The sequence below is a fragment of the Dipodomys ordii genome, unplaced genomic scaffold, assembly GCF_000151885.1.
Source record: "Dipodomys ordii isolate 6190 unplaced genomic scaffold, Dord_2.0 Scaffold1, whole genome shotgun sequence".
Lineage (NCBI taxonomy): Eukaryota > Metazoa > Chordata > Mammalia > Rodentia > Heteromyidae > Dipodomys > Dipodomys ordii.
This window is the reverse complement of record NW_012267217.1, coordinates 37,177,501-37,204,153: the sequence shown is the minus strand read 5'-3', so window position 1 is coordinate 37,204,153 and position 26,653 is coordinate 37,177,501.

The window sequence follows — 26,653 nt, the reverse complement described above, 5'->3', positions numbered from 1 at the left end:
GACACATGCATTGTGGAATTTAACCATATAATGCTATCATCTAGTCCAAAGGAGCTTCTTTTGATGGTGTGCAACTAGTCAAACTTTGAAATTCATGGTTGTCAACTTTTTGAGCATTACAACCTCTAATTTTCTAATACTATTTTTCTAAGAGTTTAATTTGAAAATAATCCAAAACCTATAGAAAATTTACAATAAGAAGAAAATGAAGAGCTAAACTCATTACCTAGATTCATTTATTATGGACATTTTACATCATTTATTTTATCATTCATATTCTCTCTCAATTAAAATTTTATGAACAATTTAAAGATAAGTTCTATACATCACGACCCTCAATCCTTAAATATTTCTGTGTCTAATTCCTAAGAATAGGAGATAGCTTCTTATATAAAAGCACAGAACAATGATTAACTTCAGTCATTTTAACATAGATATAATACTTTAATCTGTATCCATATTCCATTGACCCAGCAAGACCTTGATAGCACATTTCATACTTCCAGTACAAGATCCAGACCAGGGTAAGTTGTTGTATTTATTTGTGATGTCTCTTTCAATTTAAAAACTTTCTTTGTATCTTATAACAGTAACATTTTTGATGAATTCAATTCCTCCCTCCATATTTAATAGAATATTTCCTCTTTTCAGTTTGTCTGATTAGATTCATGATTAAATTCAGCATATGCATTCTTGCCTGGGATGAAATACTCCATAGCTGATGTTGTGTCAAGATTTCTTTTTCAAGTCAAAAGATAATTTGCCAACTCCCCAGGCTCTGAATTTTCCCTTATTTGGTTGATTCATAGGCAGTGCTGTGAAGCAGTTTCACTGTACTCATACCAACCCCAGGGGAAGATTCTAAACACCTGGCCCAATACACCTGGAGCTGTGTCAATTTTATCACTTGTGTAAGTCCAGTGAGCCAGACTATTTACAGGAAAGTTAAGCCAAGCAACTTTGTTACTGACAGATAGGAAGTAAGGGACAGTAGAAGCCTAGGATTCATGGTGAGCCAACCCCTGGAGGCTCATTTGCTCATGCCTTTCTTACATCACACCTGGAAGATTTGGAAACAGCCTACCTTGACTGGACTTTACACCTTGGGACAATGAGACTCACTCTAGATAAAGCATTGCAGGAGATCCTATCCTAGTGTGTGTGTGTGTGTGTGTGTGTGTGTGTGTGTGTGTATGCGGAGGGGGGGGCAAATAGAGGTCCCAGCCCATCACAATCAGTCCCTCTATATCTCAGCATGTTGCTTCCCTAGCACATTCTTTAGTTGTTCTTGAGAACTACAAGCAAGACAAGGAAAAGAACTGGGTTGGTCCAGAAGCCATTTGAAGAACTCTCCAGAGATATTAGTGTATATGTAGACTTGTGAACATCCTGAAATTCCCTATGTAAGGATCTACAGAATGTTGAATTTCATTATTTTAATTTTTATTATTTTATAATGTTATTAATTCAGAAAAACATACAATGAAATATCCTGAGTGTATGTGATCTTTGTTAGGGTTGGTATTTTTTAGAAGGTAGATGCAGGAAATGTTTTGATGGTGAATGCTTTTGCATATCTTACCAACTTTTCATTGATAACATCATCAACTTGTTTCTCAAAATCCTTCAGAGAATCTAGAATGAGGCTTGCCTCTTTGAAATTGCTTGAAGATTTTCTCTTATTGAATAATTAGGAGGTAAATGTTTCCAGGGAATTTTGCTTTTCTCCTTGGTTTTTACAAAGTTCAGGGATACATGTAGTGTTTAATTATTCTAATTCAACTAAGATGTCTGTAATCTTTCTAAAGTGGTTCTAAACTTATTGACTTGTCTTGTTATAGATACATGTCCATATCACAGGCTTGGAAAGCGAAAAGTGGTTGGTACAATTTCACAAATGCTTCTCATCTGACACTGTGGTGTAGAGCACAACCTGAGCTGCAGCCCTGCCTGATTCCAGTCAATCTCCAGTGTGGTCTTCCATGTTGCAGGTCTTCAGTCTTAACACTGGTCCCAGCTGAGTCTAGGCAGTGTATGTGTCTTCACCTTACCAATGCTGGACCAGAGATGTGAATGTGAGCTTTGCTTTCAGAAGGCTGTATGTTCTGTAAATGCCATCCATTTTCTGGTCAGGAATGGCAGTTCCAAGAGGGGGCATTTTTTTCTTACCTATCTCAAATTTGTATGCAGCTGTTATTTGCATACCTTTGTTATTTCACACAACCCCCCCCCAATACATTAATCTGTTGCCTACTTTTAACAGGTCTTTTCCATCCTTCATGAGTTTGTTAGTTATAAGGGCCAGAATAATAGGAACCAAGGCAGTGATTTTTTTTGTTGTTGTTTGTGTAGCAGGGTAATATACTGAAGTATTGATGTGAGAGTTGTTTCTGCTACCAAAAAATATAGTGAGAATGAGTACTATATCATTTGTGTTTGCTTCTCTTTATTTCTTCTTCCCTCCTTTGTAGGCCTTTGTGTCATTGGCTCAAGGGTTTTTGATGAGCTGAACGCAGAAAGTCTTGAAGCAACCATTCTCTGGCTTTCCTGAATCCCTTCGGAACATTAAGCAAATATGTCTCCTGACAGGGAAGAGACTAGAAAGGAGGAGGCCAAAAATGGCAGAGAGATAGGGTAGAATATTCTAAAAGTCAGGCCATTTTTCATCTATGTGTTTCCAAGGGAAGGTAGAAAGTTTTTTTTTTTGTTTTTTTTGGGGGGGTCCAGTCATGGAGCCAGAACTCTGGGCCTGGGTGCTGTCCCTCAGCTCTTCAGCTCAAGGCTAGCGCTCTACCACTTGAGCCACAGCACCACTTCCGGCTTTTTTTTTTTTTTTGCTTATGTGGTGCTGAGGAATCGAACCCAGGGCCTCAGGCATGCAAGGCAAGTGCTCTACCACTGAGCCACCTGCCCAGCCTAGAAAGTTTTTTTAAAGGGAATAGCTTCTGACCTAAGAGGACTAGCTCCCAGCACTGGAGCCTAAAAATATCAATAGAGATTTCTTTTTAATTTTTTAAATTATCATATAATAAAATTTCCTGTTTTCTTTTGTATAGTTATATAAATTTAGCAAATGTATAGAGTCATGCTATCAGGATGAAAAACAATTCCATCACCCTTTAAAATTCCCCTATTACACCCTATATCACAGACACCACCCATAACCCTGACAACTATTGATCTTTCCTCCATTACTACAGTCTTGGCTTTTTGAGAATGTCAAATATATGGACTCATAGAGACCCTTTAACGCTGGCTACTCTCACTCAGCATGTCTTTGAGAAGTATCCATGATATTCGTATTGATGATTTCTTCCTTGTTACTGTTGAATACTATCCATAATCTGGATTTGCCACAATCCCTCCTTTCCCTTACTGAAGGGCATTGGGCTGTTTCAAGCTTTTGACTCTCATGAATGAAGCTATTCTGAATGTTCCATGTACAGATTTTCACATGAATACAAGATTTTTATTTCCTGACGTATAGCTAGGAATGGAGTTTCTGGGGCATATGGTAGGAGTAGGTTTAATTTTATAAGACACTAGCACATAAGTTTTGAGAGTAACAGTAGTGTTTTTTTCCACTTCCACCAGCAATGAATGGGAGTTCTAACTGTTCTATATCCTCATCAGCAGCTAGTATCACCACTACTTTGAATTACAACTAGTATAGTAGTATATAGTGGTATCTCAGTGGTTTTAATTGATATGTCCTTAATAAAGTCCCTAGAAAAAAGGCTCATGGGGTCTCTTGTAGTAGATTTATAATATAGGGCAGTAAGGCAAAGATGGGGAGAGATTCCCAGATCTTTTTTCCCACTTTTTTTTTTTTTGTCAGTCGTGGGGCTTGAACTCTGGGCTTGGGTTCTGTCCCTGCGCTCTTCAGCTCAAGGCGAGTGCTCTACTGCTTGAGTCACAGTGCCACTTCTGGTTTTCTAGTGGTTTATTGAAGATAAGAGTCTCACAGATTTTCCTGCCCTGAACCGCAATCCTCAGATCTCAGCCTCCTTAGTAGCTAGGATTACAGGCGCAAGCCACCGTTGCCTGGCTTCCCACATAATTTTTGTAGTCATGAATTTTGGGATAGAAAGTGAATAAGATGATTTCTTTGTTGCTTTGTATGTCCCTCCCCCACGGTATAACCCCTGCTTTTACTGTGTTTGATGTTCGTGTAATTTGTGGAGGGGAAGGGCAAAACCAAATCGTTTAAATAGGGATACAGGTGGACCCATTGCAACAATGAGATGTACAAGTCATTATGTTGAAAAACGAACTTTACAACTTTAGCTGTGTGTGTGTGTGTGTGTGTGTGTAGGGGGAAGGTGGGGGTGGGATGAAATTCTTTAAAATGGGTCAGCATAAAGGATTTCTGTGTCAGATTTAAATAAAACAAAATCACATAACAGTTCTTACAAACCTAAACTTTGATAGAAATCCTTGTCCTCTTTATGTGACTTAGAGACTTTTCCAACCCACACATTCATAATCTGGTCCTCTTTTATGCATGCATCATAATGGTCACAGGATAAAATTTGCATAATTATCACAGGATAAAAATCTCAGCAAAGCACAGTAAAAGTCTCTTGCAGAACTGCTAACAGAGGTATGTACCAGAATTCTGACTGGGTATACAATATTTGGATTTGTAATTGTGGGGAAAAAAACTATGGATTAATTAAATGTAGACAGTGAGAGTATAAACCCAAGTTTTAATCTTCCAGAATTGAGTAGGTGATTGATACAAACTACTATATTGTAAAGATCCTAGAACTGAAAGGTGCTACAATTGAAGTATTTCCACAAGTAAACCAATGCCTTTCTTCTACTGGCCCCTAACCGTTGTGTTTTCTAAAGCTTTAGTTTCAGGATTTGTTTTCTGTGCTCTTTCCCTTATGGATCCTGAGTATCCAGTGGGAGCAGAAACCTTTTATGTGTTATAAGAATTTGTCTGATCTTTATCCCAGATTCCTGGCACAAAACTTCTTAAACCTTTGGAAGTTGCTCTGTGATGGACGTTTCTTTGTTATTCATGAGTTCCCTCAATCACACCTGAGAATATGCTAATATGGTAACTCTTGGTATGTTCTAGGTAGTTTTAGGTTGAGGATTTACCACTAGAACTAACAACCAATATAAGTAGAGTTAGAACTTGGAGCCAGGCCAACCTTTAGGGGGGAGTGAGCTGATTGAGTTATATCCTGTGACCAATTGCTTAATGAGGCATGTCCATGTGATGCCATTCCAATTAAAAAAAAAAAAACTTCTGATTCTAAGGCTTGTAGAGTTTCCTGATTGGTTTTGATGTCTTAGAAGGATGATACTTCATGGGGAGGAGAGGACACGGAAGTCTGTGTTTCAGCCCTAGACTTCATTGTATATGTCTCTCCATTTGATTGGACTAATCTGTCTTTTCTAACTAGTGCTTTTCCCAGTTCTGAGAGTCATTTTAATGATCTCTTAAGTCCAAGGAAGGTCATAAATGGCCCAGGAGTTGTAGCTGGTTTGATAGAGGTGAGGGTGCCCTGAGAACCGTACTTGTGATTGGCATCCTGTAGTGGGGCAGTCTTGTGGAGGAATGAGTTCTTAACTTTAGAGTAGTCAGAGCAAGAGTTGAATAAAAATGCACTTTAGGAGGGTTAAGACAGAATGTGTTATATCCATGGGTATGTTTCAGTGTTCCCTCTTCTGCCACTACATACTGTCATGGTGGCAGCACAGAATCCTAACACTCACTGAGGCCACTCATTGGGGACATTTATTCTTTGCTCTGCTGTTCTGTTGTTTTGTTATCTAAGAGGAAAACCCTAACTACTTCACTGGCCTCTGGGGGGGGGGGGAAGCAAATGTGACAAGGCCACACTCCTAGTGTTGTTTCTTTTTCTTTCTTTTCTCTCCTTTCTTCCTATGGCCCTTAATTCAGACACAGGGGAGGGCTTCTTCCTTCAGGATTTCTCTATTAACACCTTAACAGAATGTGCTGTCACATTTTCCTTACTCTGTTGGCCTTTAGGAGAAAATGAGTGTTGAATGGCAATGTCTCCATATGGACACCAGCATGAAGGGCCCTGGTGAATCTCTTTTGCCTCACTGCGAATCCATTTTCCATCTTTATCCACCAGGGAAAAATCTCCCAGCTATGGCTTTTTAAAGGGTGAATCACTAAGCCTGTTTCTTTCCCTACCAATCCAACCAGTTGTTTCCCCTCCACCCTTGGCTGTTTTCTTCAGGCAAGATGACACCAACATTACATTCCTAAAGAGAAGGGGGAGGGTGATCAATGATAACTCCCTAATAAGTTGCATGCACTCTGAGTGCTGCTGTCAGCCTTAAAGGTCACAGATTTCTGAGCTATGAAAAACACGGAGCACAGCGGATGCCTCATGCATAAGCAAAGCTTCCTATTGCATTCAAAAGTACTTTAAATGGCTGGGAACTCATCTTTATGATAAAGGCTGCACCTTTTTCTGTATATTCAACCTAAGGAAAGTGCTTAAAGCCCTCCCTGGCATTTGCCTTGCAGAGCTCTTATGGGGTAATGGGCCATGACATGCTTGGAGCTCCTAGAAGGAAAAGTGTGATGTGGGATAAATGTATTATTATTACCATTAGGAATGGTGATCTGGAGGGAAGATTGAATGCTAAAGATTAAAAAAATTCATTGAAATCTATAAGGGAAATGTAAAACTGGGTCTATGAAGTTCCATACTTCAATTAAATTAAATGACCATATAATGCTACATTCTAATCCTGCATGCATAAATTAACATAAAAACAAAGTGACACAAAACTGCCAGCATCAGCAGGAAATTGAGGGGCCATTAGTCATTACCCTCTGGAAGCCCCCTCTCCTTATTATTCATTCAGTGCCTAGAAACTTGACAACCACAAAGTGCTTAGCAGTCATTTGTGAGTAAATGGGCTCCCTCCAAGCTGGGTGTCTCCTAGGCTCCCCTTCCAGCCATTAACCCAGATTTCTCTCTTAATTTGAGGCTTCAACTGGCACTCTGGTCAGCATGTCCTGTTGCTAGAGCAGTTGTAAACACTCTCCATGCTTAAGGCTTCTCTAGGTTCTAGTAACTAGCTGATACTTGATGAAAAGCAGGGCCTGGGTTATGCCTGTCCAAATACCTGGCTCCCAGTATATGGTAACATAATATCACTTGGCTCCCAGTGTGTGTATAGAAGCTGTTTCTGCTTTCCCTGCAAACCTTTCTAGAAAAGATTATGTACCCACAACAGTCCCTGAAGTCCTGTGACAACCATGAAGAGATATGTGTTGGTCTCGGGCCTTCATCAGACAGCCTTCCTCATATTGGAAGAAAACAACAATGAACCCTTTTCTAGAAGAATGGGTTGATTTTCAGACTAGCATTTAGCTACAAGGCTGGAATTGTAATTGGGATTAACGTAGTTGTCTACTAGAGGATTCTGATGTGTCCTAGCAAGCCAGGAGAACCATGAGAGAGGATCTAAACAACAGCTGTCTTCACGAGGTGCTGCGCTGTGTCTTGCAGATGACTCTTCTCAAGATGAAGGATCTAGGCTCTAGACGTGGTGCACAGAGCCTTGGCTACAGAAGGGGCATGTTTGTGAGTGTGACACATTTCACAACTTCCTGAGTACATATCAGCATCTCAGGCCCAGGCCAATAACTTTGGTTCCCCTAGCAATATTGTGCTAGAGCCCTTCTAACAGACACAACACCAAATAGGCTGACACGATCAGGGGTCTTTGCTGTATCGCTTAGTGCCTTCAAGGTACCTGATAACGAACAATTCTCTTGCCCAAGACTGACTATGCACAGAGTGAGCCCTGGAGACTCACAGAAATGTTCTAAAAGTATTTTTGGTAGACTAAAGAGCTATGTGAACATATTTTAAAAACCAGTAAACCTGACTTATTTTGTATCCATAGGCTAGTGGAGTGTACAGATGTATAATTCATATGCTCAATTTTACCTATGGATTTTTCAGCAAGCAGTAATTGAACACCTGTTATGCATGGTTCTCTGCTAGATCCTAAACTTATCAGTCTCCAAATCTAGTGGTAATCAAGAGATATTAGTAACCAATTCTGGTTACTAATATATGACCATATAATGCTACATTCTAATCCTGCATGCATAAATTCACATAAAAACAAAGTGACACAAAACTGCCAGCATCAGCAGGAAATTGAGGGGCCATTAGGAAGAAGATGATAGCTGTCATTTGATACTAAAAGTATCAGCATGTGTATATACTGTGTGAGGTATTTAGTCTATATTATTATTAATCTTTGCAATGAGAGTACAATAAACCAATATAATCAGTGTTAAAGGTGAGAAAGGCTGAGGTACAGACACAATATATAGTAGGTGTTAGAGGTCGCATAAAATTCTAGATTTGTATGACTTCATGATGTAGTCTATTACATTGTTTAGTAGGAAAAAATAATCTAGAGTACTGTAGAGGAGGAATGAGAGGAATTAATTAGAGTCTTGATGCTGAGAAGAGAGCATTAGCTTTCAGACACCGGAAGTGCATGATCATAGAATATATGATAACAGTAAATGAAAGACCTTAAGCATATATATGTAATCCATAGTAGTTCTTCATCACTTTTTTCCATGAAGAAGAAACACAAAATCATAAAAGGATCAGCATATTGAGCTTCTCCTTAAATCTTGAGAGTGATTCTTCCAGAATGATAACAATTGAGAAATGCCCATGACTTTATGTTGTTCATTTGGGGTCAGATAGAAGGCCTTTACCTTGACAACTCCGCCAGGCCAATACAGCACTTGTTATATTCAGTGCACATCCCCTATACTCAATTCTTCAATACAAGCTAAATGTAGTTATTATTTACAGGAATGCCTTTCAACCAAGGAAAGAAGTTATTCGAATAAAAGGATCACTCAAACTGTGAAGTTTCCTGGTGTGTGTGTGTGTGTGTGTGTGTTTAAGGTTCCAATAACTCTCATGAAAACCTTTTTGGAAAGAGTGCAGCACTGAAGAGAAATTAAAAGAAATTAAAGTGGTAGACACTAATTACAGTTCAGTCTGCAGAAAAGATAGAATTTTCTTTACAAGATACTATAAACCAATAGGAAATTGACTCAATTTATATACAACCTTTCAAGAACATGTTGTTGCTATTGTTATTATTATTTTGTTTCCTCACGTGAAGCATACCTGTGCATGAAGACTAGCACCCACTCATTCTTGTCAGGAGAAAAATAAATGTTCTTTTACTAACAGGTGCTTTAAAAAAAAAAGGCTATCTCCACAATGATAAATATAAACTTGGCTAATGACCTGAAAGTAAGATGTAAGGATGGTCCAGTTGAGACTGGAAACTTGTGAGGAAAACATGCCATTACCACACCTAAGATTCTCAGTGACAACAAATCCAAAAAAGGCAAGATGTTTCCTGACACTTGTTTATTGCTACAATCATACTCAGGGTATGAACTGTGTTGCCAAATTATTTGCTCTCCAGGAAATAAAATTTTAGCTCTCCAATGTGATTACCAGAATGCTCTAGACAAATACATGTAATTTCATGTCACTTTTTTTGTCTAGACAAATCAGCTGATTTTTATGCTGTCATTTTCCTGAAGCAAAGCTGGTATCATTACCAGAGCACTCCAGCCAGCAAACAATTCCATAGTTACCTCAGAGCCTCACAGACTCTGTCCCCACCTGTCAATGTCATTCAGATGCATTCCATAGGAATAACATTCAAAGGGACAGTTCTGTAATTTTGCCATCCACCCCTGAAAGAATCAGGCTTCCAAGAGGAATGCAGGGATTTTCTGGCAAGAACTGAAAGATATCTGACTTAAAGTGCCTAATTCTGGGATGTCGAGCGATGTGATGCACTGGAGCTGTGAAAGACAGCAATGTGGTTTTTTTTAATTGTAAACTCCATTCTGCCACGCTGTTAAATCATGCTTCATTATGCATCATACCTAAAAAACTCCACTTTGCAGCGCAACTACAGCCCCCAAACAAAAGCTCAGTGAGGTATCCATTCTTTCCCTCTCAATACACAGCCTTGGCTCCCATTAATTTTAATGTAACATACGTGACAGTAAAAATATTCATAAATTCAAAAGATAACCACTGCCACTTTCTAGAGCTTTTTCCATTTCAAAAACCTTAATGTTATATAAAATATGATTATTTGGGCAAAAAGAAAAAAACATTGCCTTTCATAAATTTCTTCCCAAACAAGCAAGAATGCATTATGTTGTAATTGCAATCTTTTAGAAACCCAGCTTCTTGTAAAAGGTAAGTTCACTGTTTGTATCTTAATTTATAAAGTGGCATAATCAGCTTACTTAAATGCTTCCTGTCTTGGTCTGTTTGGACTGCTATATCAAAATACCACAGGCAAGGTGGCTTATCATCAACAGAAACTTAATTTACACAGTTCTGGAGGCTGAAGTCTGCTATCAGGGTGCTTGCCTGGCTGAGTTTGATGGAGGTTCTTCTAGGTTGCAGACTGTTGACATATTTTCATGTGGTAGAAAAGCAGATGCTGGAGGGGATGTGGACAGAAGGGAACCTTACTACATTGTTGGTGGGAGTGTAGACTTGTTCAATCGCTTTGGAAAGCAGTATGGAGGTTCCTCAAAAGACTCCACATAGATGACCCAGCAATCCCACTTTTGGGCATTTACCCAAATGATCACAAACAAGACCATACTAAAGCTACCAGCACAACTATATTTATTGCAGCATTATTTACTATAGCTAAGATATGGAACCAACCCAGATGCCCCTCGGTAAATGAATGGATCAAGAAAATGTGGTATACACACACACACACACACACACACACACACACACACACAATGGAATTCTATGCTTCCATCAGAAAGAATGGCATTGTCCCATTTGTTAGGAAATGGAAAGACTTGGAAAAAATTATATTAAGTGAAGTAAGCCAGGCCCAAAGAAACATAGGTCCTATGGTTTCCCTTATTTACAATAACTAGTATATGTCTGAGTCAAGCAGAAAAGGTCAGATAAGTTGATGTTAGGGGAATGAACCCTAAGATATGTATTTAAATGTTTTTTTCTTTCATGCAATTGTTTCTAACATATTTATAAGATGATTTCTATGTTGCTTTGTATGTCCCTTCCCCACAGTATAACCCCTGATTTCACTGTATTTGATGTTGGTATAATTTGTGGAGGGGAAGGGCAACAGCAAATAGTTTAAATAGGGATACAGGTGGACTCATTGCAACAATGAGATGTACAACTCATTATGTCGAAAAACGAACTTTACAATTTTGTTGGGGGGGGGAGGGCCGGGTGGGGGGAGAGGGGGGGGGGGGGGAGTATGGGAAGGGATAGGAAGGGGAAACAAAGAGGAGGCAACATTGCTTGATAAGAAATGTACTCGTTATCTTGTCCATGTAATTGTAACTCCTCTGTATGGTATTCTCACAATAAAAAATAAAAAGAAAAGAAAAGAAAAGCAAGTGCTCTCTAGTTCTTGTTGTCCAGTTTCTTACAAGGGTATACATGCCATTAATACAGACTAAAAACCTCTGAAAGGCCCAAACTTCCAAGTAATATCACTGTGGGAGTTGGATTTCAACATAGGAACTTAAGCCTCAGTAAGGGAGCACGAGTATTCATTCTATAATATCTCTTAGAGATTATAAGTCACCACGGAACCCAACCCAGTAAAGCAAGGATCTGCACATTCAGTCAGTTAATATCTAAGGTGGACTGTGTCCATCTCTTCCATCACTAGATATTCAGTACGTTCTCTGGGAAGGTCCTGTGCCCATGTACCTGCAGATCTACTCTGTGCTCTGCTGTGTGTGAATGTGCACATGCATGTGTGCACATGCAACAGAACCCATACGTAGGGAGGGTCAGAGATGGGTTCAGAGAAACCAAGGGGTTTCCCTCCCTTCCCTTCTGTTCTGTCCCAGGTGACATCCTCTGCAGCAACCGGATCTTATCCATGGCTCCTGAGCCCCAGACAAGTCCCACTGTGGTTCCAGCTTTTCTAGATTCGTTATCTCTAAAGTCTAGCAACCCTTCATTCTCCTAATGTCCTCAAGGTTAGTGTCTTCCCCTTGTTGCTATTCTAGACTCTGTCTCTAAAGTCTAGCAACCCCTCATTCTCCTAATGTCCTCAGAGTTAGTGTCTTCCCCTTGTTGCTATTCTAGACTCTTTGTCTCTAAAGTCTAGCAACCCCTCATTCTCCTAATGTCCTCAAGGTTAGTGTCTTCCCCTTGTTGCTATTCATCATGGTGCCCAGTTATCTATTGTTCAGCCCTTCAGCTGACCCCAAGACTTGTAATCAGCTTCTTTCTAATTAGTTCAAGAAGCACTTGTTGGATGACTAAACCTCGTGGGATTTGTCACTGCTGAGTATTCCTGTTGGGGTGGTCCCATAGCTCTCAGATGCCAGCTCTCTCTGCCTACTCATGTGTTGTCAGAGGAACCCCTCCCCCCCAAACCCCAGCAGCCACACCCTGAAATATGTCACAAATCTACAAGTGAAAAGATTCAGATCCTTCATCAGTTATTCTAAACCAGAAATTGGCTTTATCTAAGTTTTTAGTGCTCAGGGGAATGTTGATGGAAAGCTGAATTTGAGAACCATGGGTCCCTACCCCAGAGCCTCAGACCTCAGTGCATTTTCAGGAGGCCTAAATGTTCCCTAATGAGACCATTTCAGCTTCTAAGTCACATCCATTAATAAGACAAGTAAAACACTACACCATATTGATGAAACTCATTAAGTAAGAATTCTTTTCTAACTTCAATTAATTCTTCCCAATTATCAGTAAACTTCAGTTGAATAGCTTTTCATTTTAACCTGAAATTATCCTTTACAGACAGGCTAATTTAGTAAGGTTGACAATAACTCAGAGTTTAAGAATCATCACTTAGATTACCATATATTCCCACATTCTCTATTAAAATCCCCATGTTTAAAAGTGAAAAACGTAGGCTTGCTTCCTATAGTATTTTGATGACTGAATAAATGGCTAGTTTTATAGTTATCTAGGATTGCTATGAAGAAAATTTAATGTTAAAAGTACTTATTGAGTCCCTTACAATGTGTCAGACATAACATTTTCTTATTTCTTATTACATTTATTTGTATATATGTTTGGCAATTTGTTCCTCATAACAAAATCAGGAGATAACTAGTTGTATCCCCTTTCTAAAGATGAGGAAATGAATTCACAGTGGTTCAGCAGTAATGGGAGGTTCCATAGCAAGTAGGAAGCAGAGCTTAGAGTGCAATGTAAAAATCTTCTGCACTGTACCACTTGGATATTTATGTATTCACTGCTGACCTTGAATACGCTTTGTATCTGATGGAATAATTGTAACACTGATGGACATAATCCTTGAACCTTCTTTCCTCATGACATTTTTAATAAGTGGAGACAGAGACACTGTATAAGTCCATAAAGAGACAAATGGCCATTATTGCAAGTAGTACTAACAGCTGTAAAGGAAGCACTCTGAGGCTGAGATAGAACTAATGGAAGGGTGGTATCACAATGGAAAGATATGTAGACTAACATGGATGAGCAGTAGCCAGCCATTCAGAGCAAGGAGAAGATCTACAGTCAGAGAGAGGAATGTATAAGAAGTGGTGTTGGAGAGAATAAGTATGGGGTATCTGAGAAACTTAAAGGACACCAGTAGAGCTGGAACTAAAGAAGAGAGAGTGATGATTACACAGAGAGATCAGGGGAAGATGTAAGATCATAAGGCAAAACATGGCCTGAGTCTAGGTAGGGAATGAATCAAATTCCAACTGCAATGAATAATCATTGAAGTCTTTAAAATGAGGTACAGCATGCTAATAGAGTGCTACGGAAAATGGGGTTTATTGTTTCTTTTCTGAAACACCTATTCTTGTTCCATGATTGGAAATCTCTTATCCAATGATAATAATCTCATTATTATAAGATTTTGTTCCTTGTATGTTGTATATTCGTCCATTTTTCTGCTTCTGAGTTTTGCCTAATTCTTCCATTGCTATTTTTGTTGGTGGTTTTCCTTTGTCTGGGAGGTCCTTGGTTAGCTTGCATTATAGAATGAAGCACTTATGCCTCATTGAGTACTTGGCTTGTGTTCTGAAACTTTCCAACTTCTGAGCTTTGTTTGAGTTGTTTCCTTAGGCAAAAGGAGTATTTCATTGACATTTTCTAAGTATCAGCATCTGTGGAAATATCCTATCGGATGAGTCCTCCAAAGAAGAAATCTATTTTTCTGCCAGGGGAATTTAAGCCTGGGATCTGGGCAAGTGACTTGTCACTATGGAGATTTCTTTGCAGTCCTCCAGGAGTCTAAAAAGTGTTTCATATCTACTCTCGGCAGTGCCCAGTATCTATCCCTGTGTTTCTGCTTCAGTTTATCCAGAGGATAAGCATCTAAATGTTCTGGCTTGTAGTATAAAAGAGTAATATCCTCGTTGTATAGCCCAAGGATGGGTTTTAGGTGTTTAATGTTCTTCATATAATCATTCCACGAATCCTCTTGACTTCACAGCCTGAAATCCCACATCCTGTTTTCTATGGTAGTCTGAGCTGTGTGGCATAAATCAATTTACCGTTGGCTCCCCATATTCATAAGTTCTGCTCCAAAGGATTCAACCAACTACAGATGCAAAATATTTGGAAAAAATTAGTCTGTACTGAAAATCTGTATGTTTTGTCATTATTCCCTAAGAAGGGCAGCCTAAGAACTATCTATATAACATTTACATTATACTAGGTATTATATGAGAGGTCATATAGATTATGTGCATACATGTTATATAAGTGATTTGAGGATCAGAAGACTTTGGTATTCTAGAGGTTCTGTGAACCAATCAATCACCTGAGGGATGATTGCACTTCTTGTTGACATATCCTTAATCGGACATTCATCCATTTCTTTTGCCATTCTGCTAAGTGAGATATCATAATTTTTCTACTCTACATTGATAACAATATTGTGTTAACTTCTCAAGGAGTCCAGTTTTATATTTTTTGAAATTGCTACAAAATTTCATACTCATTGAGCCTCCTGCTTTAGTATGGGCCTTCAAAAAGATTTACAAAATATAGGAAAAACCAATAGCCCTGGAGCATGACTCAACTGAGAAACTGAATAGTAGCACTTCATCGTTCAGAATCTAGCTGTTCCAATTTCTTCTCTAGCTGGAGAATTTGTAGAAGGTTGCCTCTAAACAGCAGTTTTTCCAGAATTTAAAAAATGCTCCCATTACTGGCAGTTACTAGGCTGGCATTTGGGCTAGGTTGCTGGTCTCTAGCCCCATCAGCTTTAGCCAAGAAGTAAGCATCAAATGGTGCCCTTTGTGGCAACTCAAAGGGCAGGACTGGCATTGGAGCTGATGTAAGAGAAATACTACAACATCTCCCATTACAGTTCAGAAGAAGCACTCAAAACTTTTCAACTGAATTTATCACACTTTGTCTTGTATGAAGAACAGCTTGAGATTTAGACACCTCAGATCACAATGGCCAAAGGTGAAGGGTAAGGAAAACTGAGACAGAGTCTCAGGAGAGAAAATGTAGGCGTGTTAGAGATTGGTATTGTGAATAGTTCCATTAAACAGAACTCATTTGTTACCACTGGCAATTATGGTCTGTATTCATAGCACTGGCCTTACAGGGAAGTGTGAAAGGCTCATCACCCCATAATAACCTACTACAAATCTGATTTCCATTCAAGTAAAAGAACATGGAAATAAATGTTCATTTTAGAGGAAGAAAGGGAATTCTGAATATCCTCATTTCAACTGGGCCACAGTGTTGGCTTGAGGGGAAACAGGAATCTTTTAGAGACATAACAAGCTAGAAGGGATTTGGGTGAAGAATTTTCTGAGTCACACCAGGGATATTCAGAACCCCATATGGCTATTTGGGGGTATCACTAGACAGCTGCTTCTTATCCCATAGCTCAACACAATGCTCTCTTTGCCAGGAATTTCATGGGGTTTTAGGCAAAATCCTTGAGCAGTTCATGGTCTGCACAGCTGAATGTTACCATGACGTACTTCCTCTCAGGCTCAGGCTCAATAGCAATAGCCCTGAAGTTCTCTAATTTTGATGCACCAAAGCTCAGTTATTAAGTAAACAAGTAGCAGCTGTGGTAATCAGCCCTTAATTAAAACAAAGTCATAATAAAGCAAGCTAACATGCTCCACCACCTAATTTTGGTTGGTCGCATAGAACTGGTTTTTTTTTTCCTAGAGATCATTCATTTGCCCATAATCATTTCCTGTTTCTGAGATGAAAATCTCATTTGGAAATATCTGTAATGGTGATATCTCTACTATACCCCCTGCTAACATAAGAGTGAGATTATTTTTTAAAAAACAAGCATTCACTACAGGGAAATACTTTACATATTTCAAAAAAAATCTTAGTGCTTTCTTCATGTCCTATCTATCTACTAATGTCTCTGAACCTATCTTATACAATCCTGAAAACAGTAAACTGAGAATAAAATCACTACAATTACTACAATTTTTTTGCCCCAGTGGTCAGTGCTTCTTGTAAACAGAATGTATGTCATTGTTCCAGGAGCAAGGAGAAAAAAAACTAAGTGCCTCAAGATCCAATTTCAACAAATTTCAATTCTCACTCTCCAAAGTGAAAGAAAATGTCTCTATTGATTTCTGACACAAACAACTGGATCAACAGTCCCTGCTATTTTTTTATTCCAAGTCCTCCTCTCTCTTTCCTTTATATTCCATTGCTTTACTTACCTTTGATTGGCTGGTTAGAGAATTAACTCATACATCTTTTGTTCAGAGTCACTTTTCTTCTGGAGACTTTTAGGGATTATAAGTGGTTGTGATCAAGTGGTATGTGCCTGTTGTCTGAATGGACTGTGGCATTAGCCAGATGTTCTGTCTTTATATGTTCTTTGTGGCCAGACCCCTTGTTTGGGCTCATCTTCAGGCACTGGTGGGTTGGATACTGTCATCAAGGAAACCACAGTTTTTAGCCTTAGTTAAGTGCAGGAAAAACCATGGGAATTTAAGGCTGTTATTTGCCATTTCACAGTGAATATACAGGATTTGGGGAACTCATATGTATTGTGATTTTGCAAAACTGGAGTTGTCGCTGATTTTTTTTAAAGTCGTTACCTATTTATCATTTATTTTTAGAAGTTAAGATATAATTCATATACTTAAAATTCAACATGGCAAAGAGCCCAATTCAATCTACATACTTTATTTAATTAATTCTCTTTCTTTTATTTTTTAGAGTATCTTTAAGTAGTACAAAGTGGCTTCAATCCAACATGTTGGTTTATGAGGAAAATGCATCTGTATCAAAGTCATCAATCATCCCCCAATCTATCCCAACCCTACCAATCCCCTCAAGTGACCCAATTCCATTTTCACATATGTCCCTTGAATGTTATGATTGTATTTCCCTACCATTCTTTTCTCCATTCATTGGTTACTTTTCCCCTCAAGTCATATACCACTCAAACATTCTGTATCATTCATGACTTTTACAGTTTATTTAAAAAAAACTGTATAGCTCTTACTACTTTCTATTTCCATATCATCCTCATAATCCCAATAAGAAAGCCATGCCCTCCGGCAGTCACTCTCTGTTGTCACAGTCTTTAGTATCTAAACAATCAGTTGTTTGCTCTCAGCCTCTATGGATTTACCTCTTCTGGTCTTTCTCACAAATGGAATCATAGTGTGTGTGATTTTCCCATATGGCTTCTTTCACTTACACTGGTGTTTCCAAGGCCTACTCACATTATCATATCCACCAACATTCCATTTCTTCTTTGTGGCTGAATGGCATTTCATTGAATGGATAGAATACGACATTTTCTTTGTTGATGTGTCAATAGATGGACATTTTAGATGTTTCTGCTTTTTGTCTATCATAAGTAATTCTATTGTGAACATTCATGCACAAGTTTTTGAGTGGATGTATGTCTTCAATTCTCTTGGTGTACATGAAGAAGTGGAAAGTTTTGGTTGTACTGTAATTTCATACTGAACTTTTTGAGGAACTACCCATTAGTTCCCCAAACTAAGATGCCATTTTACATTCCCGTTAGCAATGTGTCACAACTGATTTGTCTACCTCCTCATCAGTGTTTGTAATTGTCTTTTTGATTGGAAGCATCTCGGTGAGTGTGTGACCTGGTATTTCATTATGACTTGATTTGCATTTCCCTAGTCATAGTGACAGTATTTTTCATGTGTGTACTGGCTATTTGTATATTAATTAAGAAATATTTACTCATGTCCTTTGTCTACTTTAAAAACTGGATGAAATTGTTATTAGAAATTTACTAGGAATTCTTTTTTTATTGTGAAAATACCATACAGAGGAGTTACAATTACATGGGCAAGATAATGAGTACATTTCTTATCAAGCATTGTTGCCCCCTACTTTGTTTCCCCTTCCCATTCCTTCCCATCTCCCTCCCCTGCCCGCCAGACCCCCCTTACTATTCTCCCTGCCAAAGTTGTAAAATTCATTTTTCAAATTCTTTATATCCTAGATATATAGACAACTAGATGCCCAACTTATAATTACTTTTCTCATTCTGTGGTTTTCTTTTCATGTTCCTCATAGTGTCATTTGAAACTTGAATACTTTCAATTTTGATAAAAATCCAATTTGTTTATATTTACATTTTTTGCTTATGTCACTTACTTATTTTTACATGCATTGCAAATCTCTACAAGGATGTAAAATATAAAAATGAATTAAGATGCCATTTTAATATGTTTTTATTGTAAAAATACTGTACAGAGGGGTTACAGTTTCATGAGCAAGGTAATGAGTACATTTCCTATCAAGCATTGTTACCTCCTCCTTTGTTTTCCCCCTATCCTCCCTTCCCTCCCATCTCCACACTACATTCTTCCCCTCCTCACCACCCCACCTAAATTTTGAAGTTCGTGTTTCAACATAGTATCTTGTACATCTCATTGTTACAGTGGGTCAACCTGTATCCCTATTTAAGTATTTTGTTTTTTCCCTTCCCCTCCCCAAGTTAGAGAAGTGTATATACAAGATGCAGGACACTGACATCAAATACAGTGAAAACAGGGGTTATACCTTGTGGGAGGAACATACAAAGAAACAAAAAATTCACAGGTACATTATAAATACAGTAGAAACAATAGCAAGAAACAAAAAAAATCTTAGGGTTCATTTCACTTAACACCATCTTATCTGGTCATATGTACATAGCTTTTGACCTTTTCTGCTTGTCCCATACATATACTAGTTATTACAAATAAGGGAAACCCTGGGACCTATGTTTCTTTGGGCCTGGCTTACTTCACTTAATATAATTTTTCCAAGTCTTTCCATTTCCTAACAAATGAGGTGATGCCATTTTTTCTGATGAAGGCATAGAATTCCATTGAATATATAAACCACATTTTCTTAATCCATTCATCTACTGATGGACATCTGGGTTGGTTCCATATCTTAGCTATGGTAAATAATGCTGCAATAAACATAGTTGTGCTGGTAGCTTTAGTATGGTCTTGTTTGTGATCATTTGGGTAAATGCCCAAAAGTGGGATTGCTGGGTCATAGGGGAGCTCTATGTGGAGTCTTTTGAGGAACCTCCATACTGCTTTCCAAAGCGATTGAACAAGTCTACACTCCCACCAACAATGTAGTAAGGTTCCCTTCTGGCCACATTCCCTCCAGTATCTGTTGTTATTAGATTTCTTGATTCTAGCCATGCTAACTGGGGTGAGGTGAAATCTCAATGTTGTTTTGATTTGTATTTCTTTTATGGGTAAAGAGGTTGAGCATTTCTTCATATGTCTATTGGCCATTCTTATTTCCTCTTCAGAGAAGTTTCTCTTTAAGTCTTTAGCCCATTTGTTTATTGGGAAGAGGATTTGTTGTTGGGGGATTTAATTTTTTGAGTTCCAAGTATATTTTAGATATGAGACCCTTGTGCATTGTATAGCTAGTGAAGATCTCCCAATTCATGGGCTTTCTGTTGATCTTGCTAGCTATGTCCTTTGCCATGCAGAAGCTGTGCAGCTTCATGCAATCCCATTTGTCCAACCTTTCTTTGATTTGTTGTGATTCTGGGTCTCTATTGAGAAAATTTCAGCCTGTACATAGAAGACCTAGGGTTTCTCCTATTCCTTCCTGTAATGTTTTCAGGGTGTCTGCTTTGACTCCGAGGTCTTTGATCCATTTGGTGTTGATTCTGGTGCAGGGTGATATATAAGGACTTGGCTTTAGTTTTCTAAAAGTGATTAACCAATTTTGCCAGCACCATTTAGTGAAGAGGCTGTCTTTCTTCCACTCTATTTTTCTAACTCTCTTATCAAAGATTAGGTGGCTATAAGTCTGTGGGTTCATTTTTGGGTTTTCAATTTTCTTCCATTGGTCCTGAGGTCTGTTCTTGTGCTATTACCAAGCTGTTTTGATTATTATGGTTTTGTAGTAGAGTTTGCAATTTGGTATTGATATCCCCCAGTACTATTCTTTCTGTTAAGGATTGTTTTTGCTATTCAGGGTCTTTTATTGTTTCATATGAATTTTTGGATTGCTTCTTCTATTTCATGGAAGAATGAGATTGGAATATTGATAAGTATGGCATTGAATTTGTAGATAGCCTTGGGAAGTTTTGCCATTTTCATGATGTTGATCTTTCTGATCCAGGAGCATGGGAGGCTTTTCCACTTCCTAAGTTCTGCTTTGATTTCCTTTTTAAGGTTTAAAAAATTTTTATAATAGAGGTCCTTCACTTCTTTGATAAAGTTAATTCCTAGGTATTTTATTTTTTGTGGGGCTATTACGAATGGAATTGCTTTCCTGACTTCAGCCACACTCTTCTCATTGTTGGCATACAGAAAAGCCACTGATTTTTGAGGGTTAATTTTATACCCTGCTACTTTCCCAAAGTTTCGAATCAGCTCATGTAATTTGGGAGTGCAGTCTGTGGGATTCTTTAAATACAAGATCAGATCATCTACAAATAGGGAGAGTTTTACTTCAGCTTTCCCTATTTGGATCTCCTTCATGTTTGAATCTTGTCTCATTGCTGTAGCTAGGCATTCTAATACTAGATTGAAGAACAGTGGAGAGAGTGGACATCCTTTTCTCGTTCCTGAGTTTAGAGGAAATGGCTTTAGTTTTTCACCATTGAGTATAATACTGGCTGTAGGTTTGTCATATACAGCCTTTATTGTATTGAGGAAGGTTCCATGGATTCCTAGTTTTTCCAGAGCTTTCATCATAAAGGGGTATTGGAGCTTGTCAAATGCTTTTTCTGCATCTATTGAGATAACCACATGGTTCTTATCTTTGCTTTTGTTGATGTGATGAATTATATTAATTGATTTGTGTATATTGAACCAGCTTTGCATCCCTGAAATGAATCCTGTTTGATTCTGGTGTATGACTTTTTTGATGACTTGTTGAACTCGATTGGCCAAAATTTTGTTGAGTTTTGCATTGATGTTCATCATAGAAATGGGTCTATAGTTCTCTTTCTTTGAGTCCCTGCTTGGTTTTGGGATGAGGGTTACTATGGCTCCATAGAAAGCGTTTGGTAGTGAACTTTCTCATTCAATTTCATTGAAGAATTGGAGGAGTGTTGGTGTGAGTTCTGCTTTGAAGGCCTTGTAGAATTCGGCTGTAAATCCACCCAGTCCTGGGCTTTTCTTAGATGGGAGGTCTCTTATTGCTGTTTCTATGTCGATGCTTGATATGGGTCTGTTAAGTTGGTTTAACTCATCCTGGTTTAGTTTGGGCATGTCGATATTTTCTAGGAAATCATCCATTTCTTCCAGATTCTTTATTAGTATAAAGATTTGAGAAGTATTCCCTTATAATGTTCTGGATCTTGGTTGTTTCTGTGGTGATGTTTCCATTCTCATCTCTGAGTTTGTTTATTTGAGTTTGTTCTCTTCTTTTTCTGATAAGATTTGCTAAGGGCCTGTCAATTTTGTTAATTTTTTCAAAGAACCAACTCTTTGTTTTGTTGATTCTGTTTTATGAATTCTAATTCATTTAATTATGATTAATTTTAATTATTTCTTTCTGTCTACTGGATTGGGAGGTTCTGATGTCTCATTAAATTGTTGGTTTCAGATCTCTCCAATTTGTTGATGTAGAAACTCAAAGCTGTGAACTTGCCTCTGAGTACTGCCTTTGCTATGTCCCAGAGGAACTGGTAATTTGTGTGTTCATTTTGTTGAATATCATGAACATTTGAATTTCCTTTCTAATCTCTTCCATGACCCACTGGTGATTCAACAATGTGTTGTTCAGCCTCCATGCATTACCAGACTTTCTTTGGTGGCTTTTGATGTTGAGTTCTAATTTTATTCCCTTGTGGTCTGAGAGAATGCATGGCATAACTTCAATGTTTCTGAATTTGGACAAGTTTGCTTTGTGACCTAAAATGTGGTCTATTTTGGAAAATGTTCTGTGTGCTGCTGAGAAAAACGTGTATTCTGATGCTGCTGGGTGAAATATTCGGTAGATGTCTGTTAAATCTAGTGATCTATGCAGATGTTTAGATCTGTGGTATCTCTGTTGAGTTTTTGCCAGGTTGATTTATCTAGTGGGGATAGTGGTATGTTAAAGTCCCCAACAATTAATGTCTCTGGATCTATGTGAGAGTTGAGAGAAAGTAGTGCTTCTTGGATAAATTTGGGTGCTCCGTTGTTTGGCGAATAGATATTTAGAATTGCAATATCCTCCTGAAGGAGAGATCCCTTAATTAGTATGTAGCAACCTTCTTTATCTCTTCTCACTAATTTTAATTTGAAGACAATTTTATCTAATATTAGGATTGAAACTCTCACTTGTTTATGGGGGCCTTTTGCTTGGTAGATTTTATTCCAGCCTTTCACTTTCAGACTATGTTTGTTTTTATGGGCAAGGTGTGACTCTTGAAGGCAGTAGATAGAAGGATCTTGCTTTTTAATCCAACTAGACAATCTATGTCACTTAGAGAGTTAAGTTGTGATTTTTTTTGTTCACCCTGCAAAGTTCCATCTTGCACCATCCAAATGAACAATTTCCTAGAGGGAAACCTCATTCCAACTTCTATAGATTAGCTTTGTCTGCTCTTGTGCTTTGTTTAAATGAACTCACACAGTATGTATTGTGTTGACATTTTTCTCAACATAATATCTGTGAGATTCATCTTTGTTTTGGGACCACTGAGAAATATTCTACTGCATGAAAATACCACAATTGATTTATCTATTCTACTGTTGAAGAACATTTGGGGTTTTAGTTAGTATAAATACGGCTGTACATGTCTCATGCATGGAAGGCATATTCATATTTTTTTGTTAGACTTGCACCAATGACCAAAATTGTTGATTTATGTAATAGGCTTATCTTTGGGCCAAATTAGCACAGCTAAATTTTTCCAAAGAGTTCTACCAATTTACATTCCCACAAGTAATATATGAAAGTTCTAACTGTCATATATCCATTTCAACAGCTGTCAGTCTTTTTAATTGTAGCCACTCTGGAGTATGAATTTTGATTTGTGGTCCTCTGAAACAAATTATATTGCTTTTATAAATATTATTAATTATTTTGCTATTCTTTTGTGAAGAGTAGCAATTCAGTTTATTTTCTCTTTTTGGGGGGGGGTTTCAGTTGTGGGGCCTGAACTCTGGGCCTGCGCACTGTCCCTCAGCTCTTCAGCTCAAGGCAAGCACTCTACCACTTGAGCCACAGCACCACTTCCGGCTTTTTTTTTCTGCTTATGTGGTGCTGAGAAATTGAACCAAGGGCCTCAAGCATGCAAGGCAAGCACTCTACCACTGAGCCACCTTCCCAGCCCCTATTTTCTCTTTTATTTTGGGTTGTTTGGAATTTTTTGCTATGAATTTGTAGAAGTTCTTGATATAGTCTTGATGCTAGTTTTTTACTACATACATTTGTATTATATATAATTACATATGTGTGTATTAGGCATTTACATGCATATAATTACACAAATATATATCCATCTGTTATATTAATGATTATATAATAATACATGTGTATTAATTTATCATACATACATAACTTGCTCTGTGGCCTGCCTATTTACTTAACTAATGAGAGTGTTCATGAGTAGTAGTTATTAATTTGACTAAAATATGTCTTTTTTCTTTTTTTAAGTTATTAATGCTTTTCGTGTTCTGCTTAAGGAGTCTTCCACTATTTAAGTTCATGAAGAAATTCTTCTTGTTGTTTTCTAAAAGCACAATTAACTTAGTCTTCACAGTTAGGTATTGGATGTTCTGATCCATCTTAAATTAATCTTAGCATATGGTATGAGGTAGGACCAAAACTTACTAGTCCAGTTTCTACAGTATCATCTGTTCAAATAACCATTCCTTCTTTATTGAATTGTAAAGTTGCCTTTGTAATTAATCTAGTGGCTATAACATAGAAGGCCTGTTTCTAATCTCTATTCTGTTCCTTTGGTTCACAGTCTGAACTTGCACCAGTATCAGCACATCTTAATTACTATAGTTTTACAGTAAGTCCTGAAATTGCATAGTATAAGCCATTCAACATTTCTTCAAATTAGCTTGTATTTTTTTCAAATCTGCTTTTCCACATAACTTTTAGAATTAATTTACAATTCACACACACATGCTTGCGTGCACATGCACACACAGAGGTAAACAGTGCAAAAATCTGACAGGATTTTGATGCAATTATGTTGAATCGATCAGTTTTGGGAGCACTGACATTTTAGTGATAAAGAATAGTCCAAACCACAAACTTGTACTACCCACTTAATTTTGGCTTTTTTTGGTTTTGCTTCTCAATCTATTTAGCTTTAAGCAACAATTAGGTAGTGAATAAAAAGTGCAATTTACAATTATACCAGAAAATCCAATACCTATAGTTTATAATGAGCTACCTCAGCAGAGGCCGCTTTTCCAATATTCTTCTGGTTGAGGAGGATTTGTGAACTTCATCTGCCAATGTATCATGAATAATATACTTGTTTTGATTATTTTATTGATTGAATAAATATTTATTTGGTCTTCTTAAAGAGAGTCAAGATCATGTGTAAACCTAACTGAAAACTATATGCCTAAAATTAAAACAAAATCTTCCTGTATTTTTTGAAAAATCTAAGGGGAAGAGATAATGGAATTTGGGGGTTTTATTATTTTTGCATGTAGAATTTTAAATTTCTCTTCTTAGATTCTGAGCATTCTAACTCTCCTATTCAGTAACTTTAACACTGACAAACACCTGGATTATTGTTATTTTGTTACTTGTTATAATTTATGAACTAGTTGATATATAAAAATACATACATACATGTGTGTGTGTGTGTGTGTGTGTGTGTGTTTATGTGTGTGTGTGCTGGAATTTAAATGCCATTTCTAGGCAAGTTCTGTACCACTTGAGACACACTTGTAGCCTATTTTGCTTTATTTTAAAATAGGGTCTCATATTTATGCCAGGGCCAGTCTGGACCACAATCCTCCTATTTGTACTTCCCACTTCAGCTGAGATGCCAGGTGTATACCACCACACCTAGCTTTTTCTGTTGAGATAGTGTCTTATAATTATTTTGGCCTTGGCTGCTTTGAACAATAATCCTCCTGATCTCTGCTTCTTAAGTAACTAGAATGATGGGTCTGAGCCACCAAGCCTGGATAATCATGTTTTAAATAAATGTTATTTCTCAAAGCACTCTTAAAATTACTGTCTCATTCAGTATTTAAAGTGACTCTGTGACTATAACAGATTAACTAGATCTCTGTTTTACAGAGGACAAAATTAAGGACAGAGGCCAAGTCCAAGTTTATCTAGCTGGTTAGAGAGACAGTTTGACCTGAGAACCCCATCTTTAGGTCACAGGTACTGGTATTACTGCTTCTAGCAGCAGTATTTTTTTTGTTCTTGAAATAGAGTCAAGAGTAGAAGGATGATAATTGCTTCAATACTATGCTTCATTTTTAAATCCATAGCCTAATTTAGTACTGACTACACAAGTACAGAAAATGAGATCTTGAAAGGAAGATATGCCGTTATGAAGGGGCCCAATTTCTTCCCATTGGTATAATTAATGAGGTAAAAGTATTTTAAAACTATTTCAAGTTGCAGTGAAAGTAGACTGACTTTGAAACTCCTTCTTACACTTATTAAAAAGTGAGACAAAACTCCAGTAAAGCAGTAACCTCTCCCCCTTCATCTAGGATTGTGATACATTATTATTGTCTTCATGGAATGAAACGGGATGCTAAGAGCCAAAGGAGCAATAAAGGAACTCACACCACTTAGTTATCTCCTTCCAGAGATTGATCCTGTAAACACAGCTAATAATGATTTTTAAAAGTCAAAGCTGAATCTTTATTAAAATATTATAGTTATGATTACTAGACATCAACAAATAAATGCATGTTCAGAATTAAATAAAAATAAAGATTTGAGTATCTTCTTTGTGTAGTCTTCAAAGTGGTCACTGTGTCTGGCTGAGTAGTAGCATTGGTTCCCAGGCTCCCAGGCTCCCAGGCATTGCTCCCAGACTACACTCTGTATCTGGAGACTCAGGCTCTGTGCGGCTGGAAACATTTGTTTAGATCCAAGGCCCCTGCTTCTTTCCTCCCCCTCCCCCTCCTCTTCCTCTTCCTCCCCCTCCTCCCCCT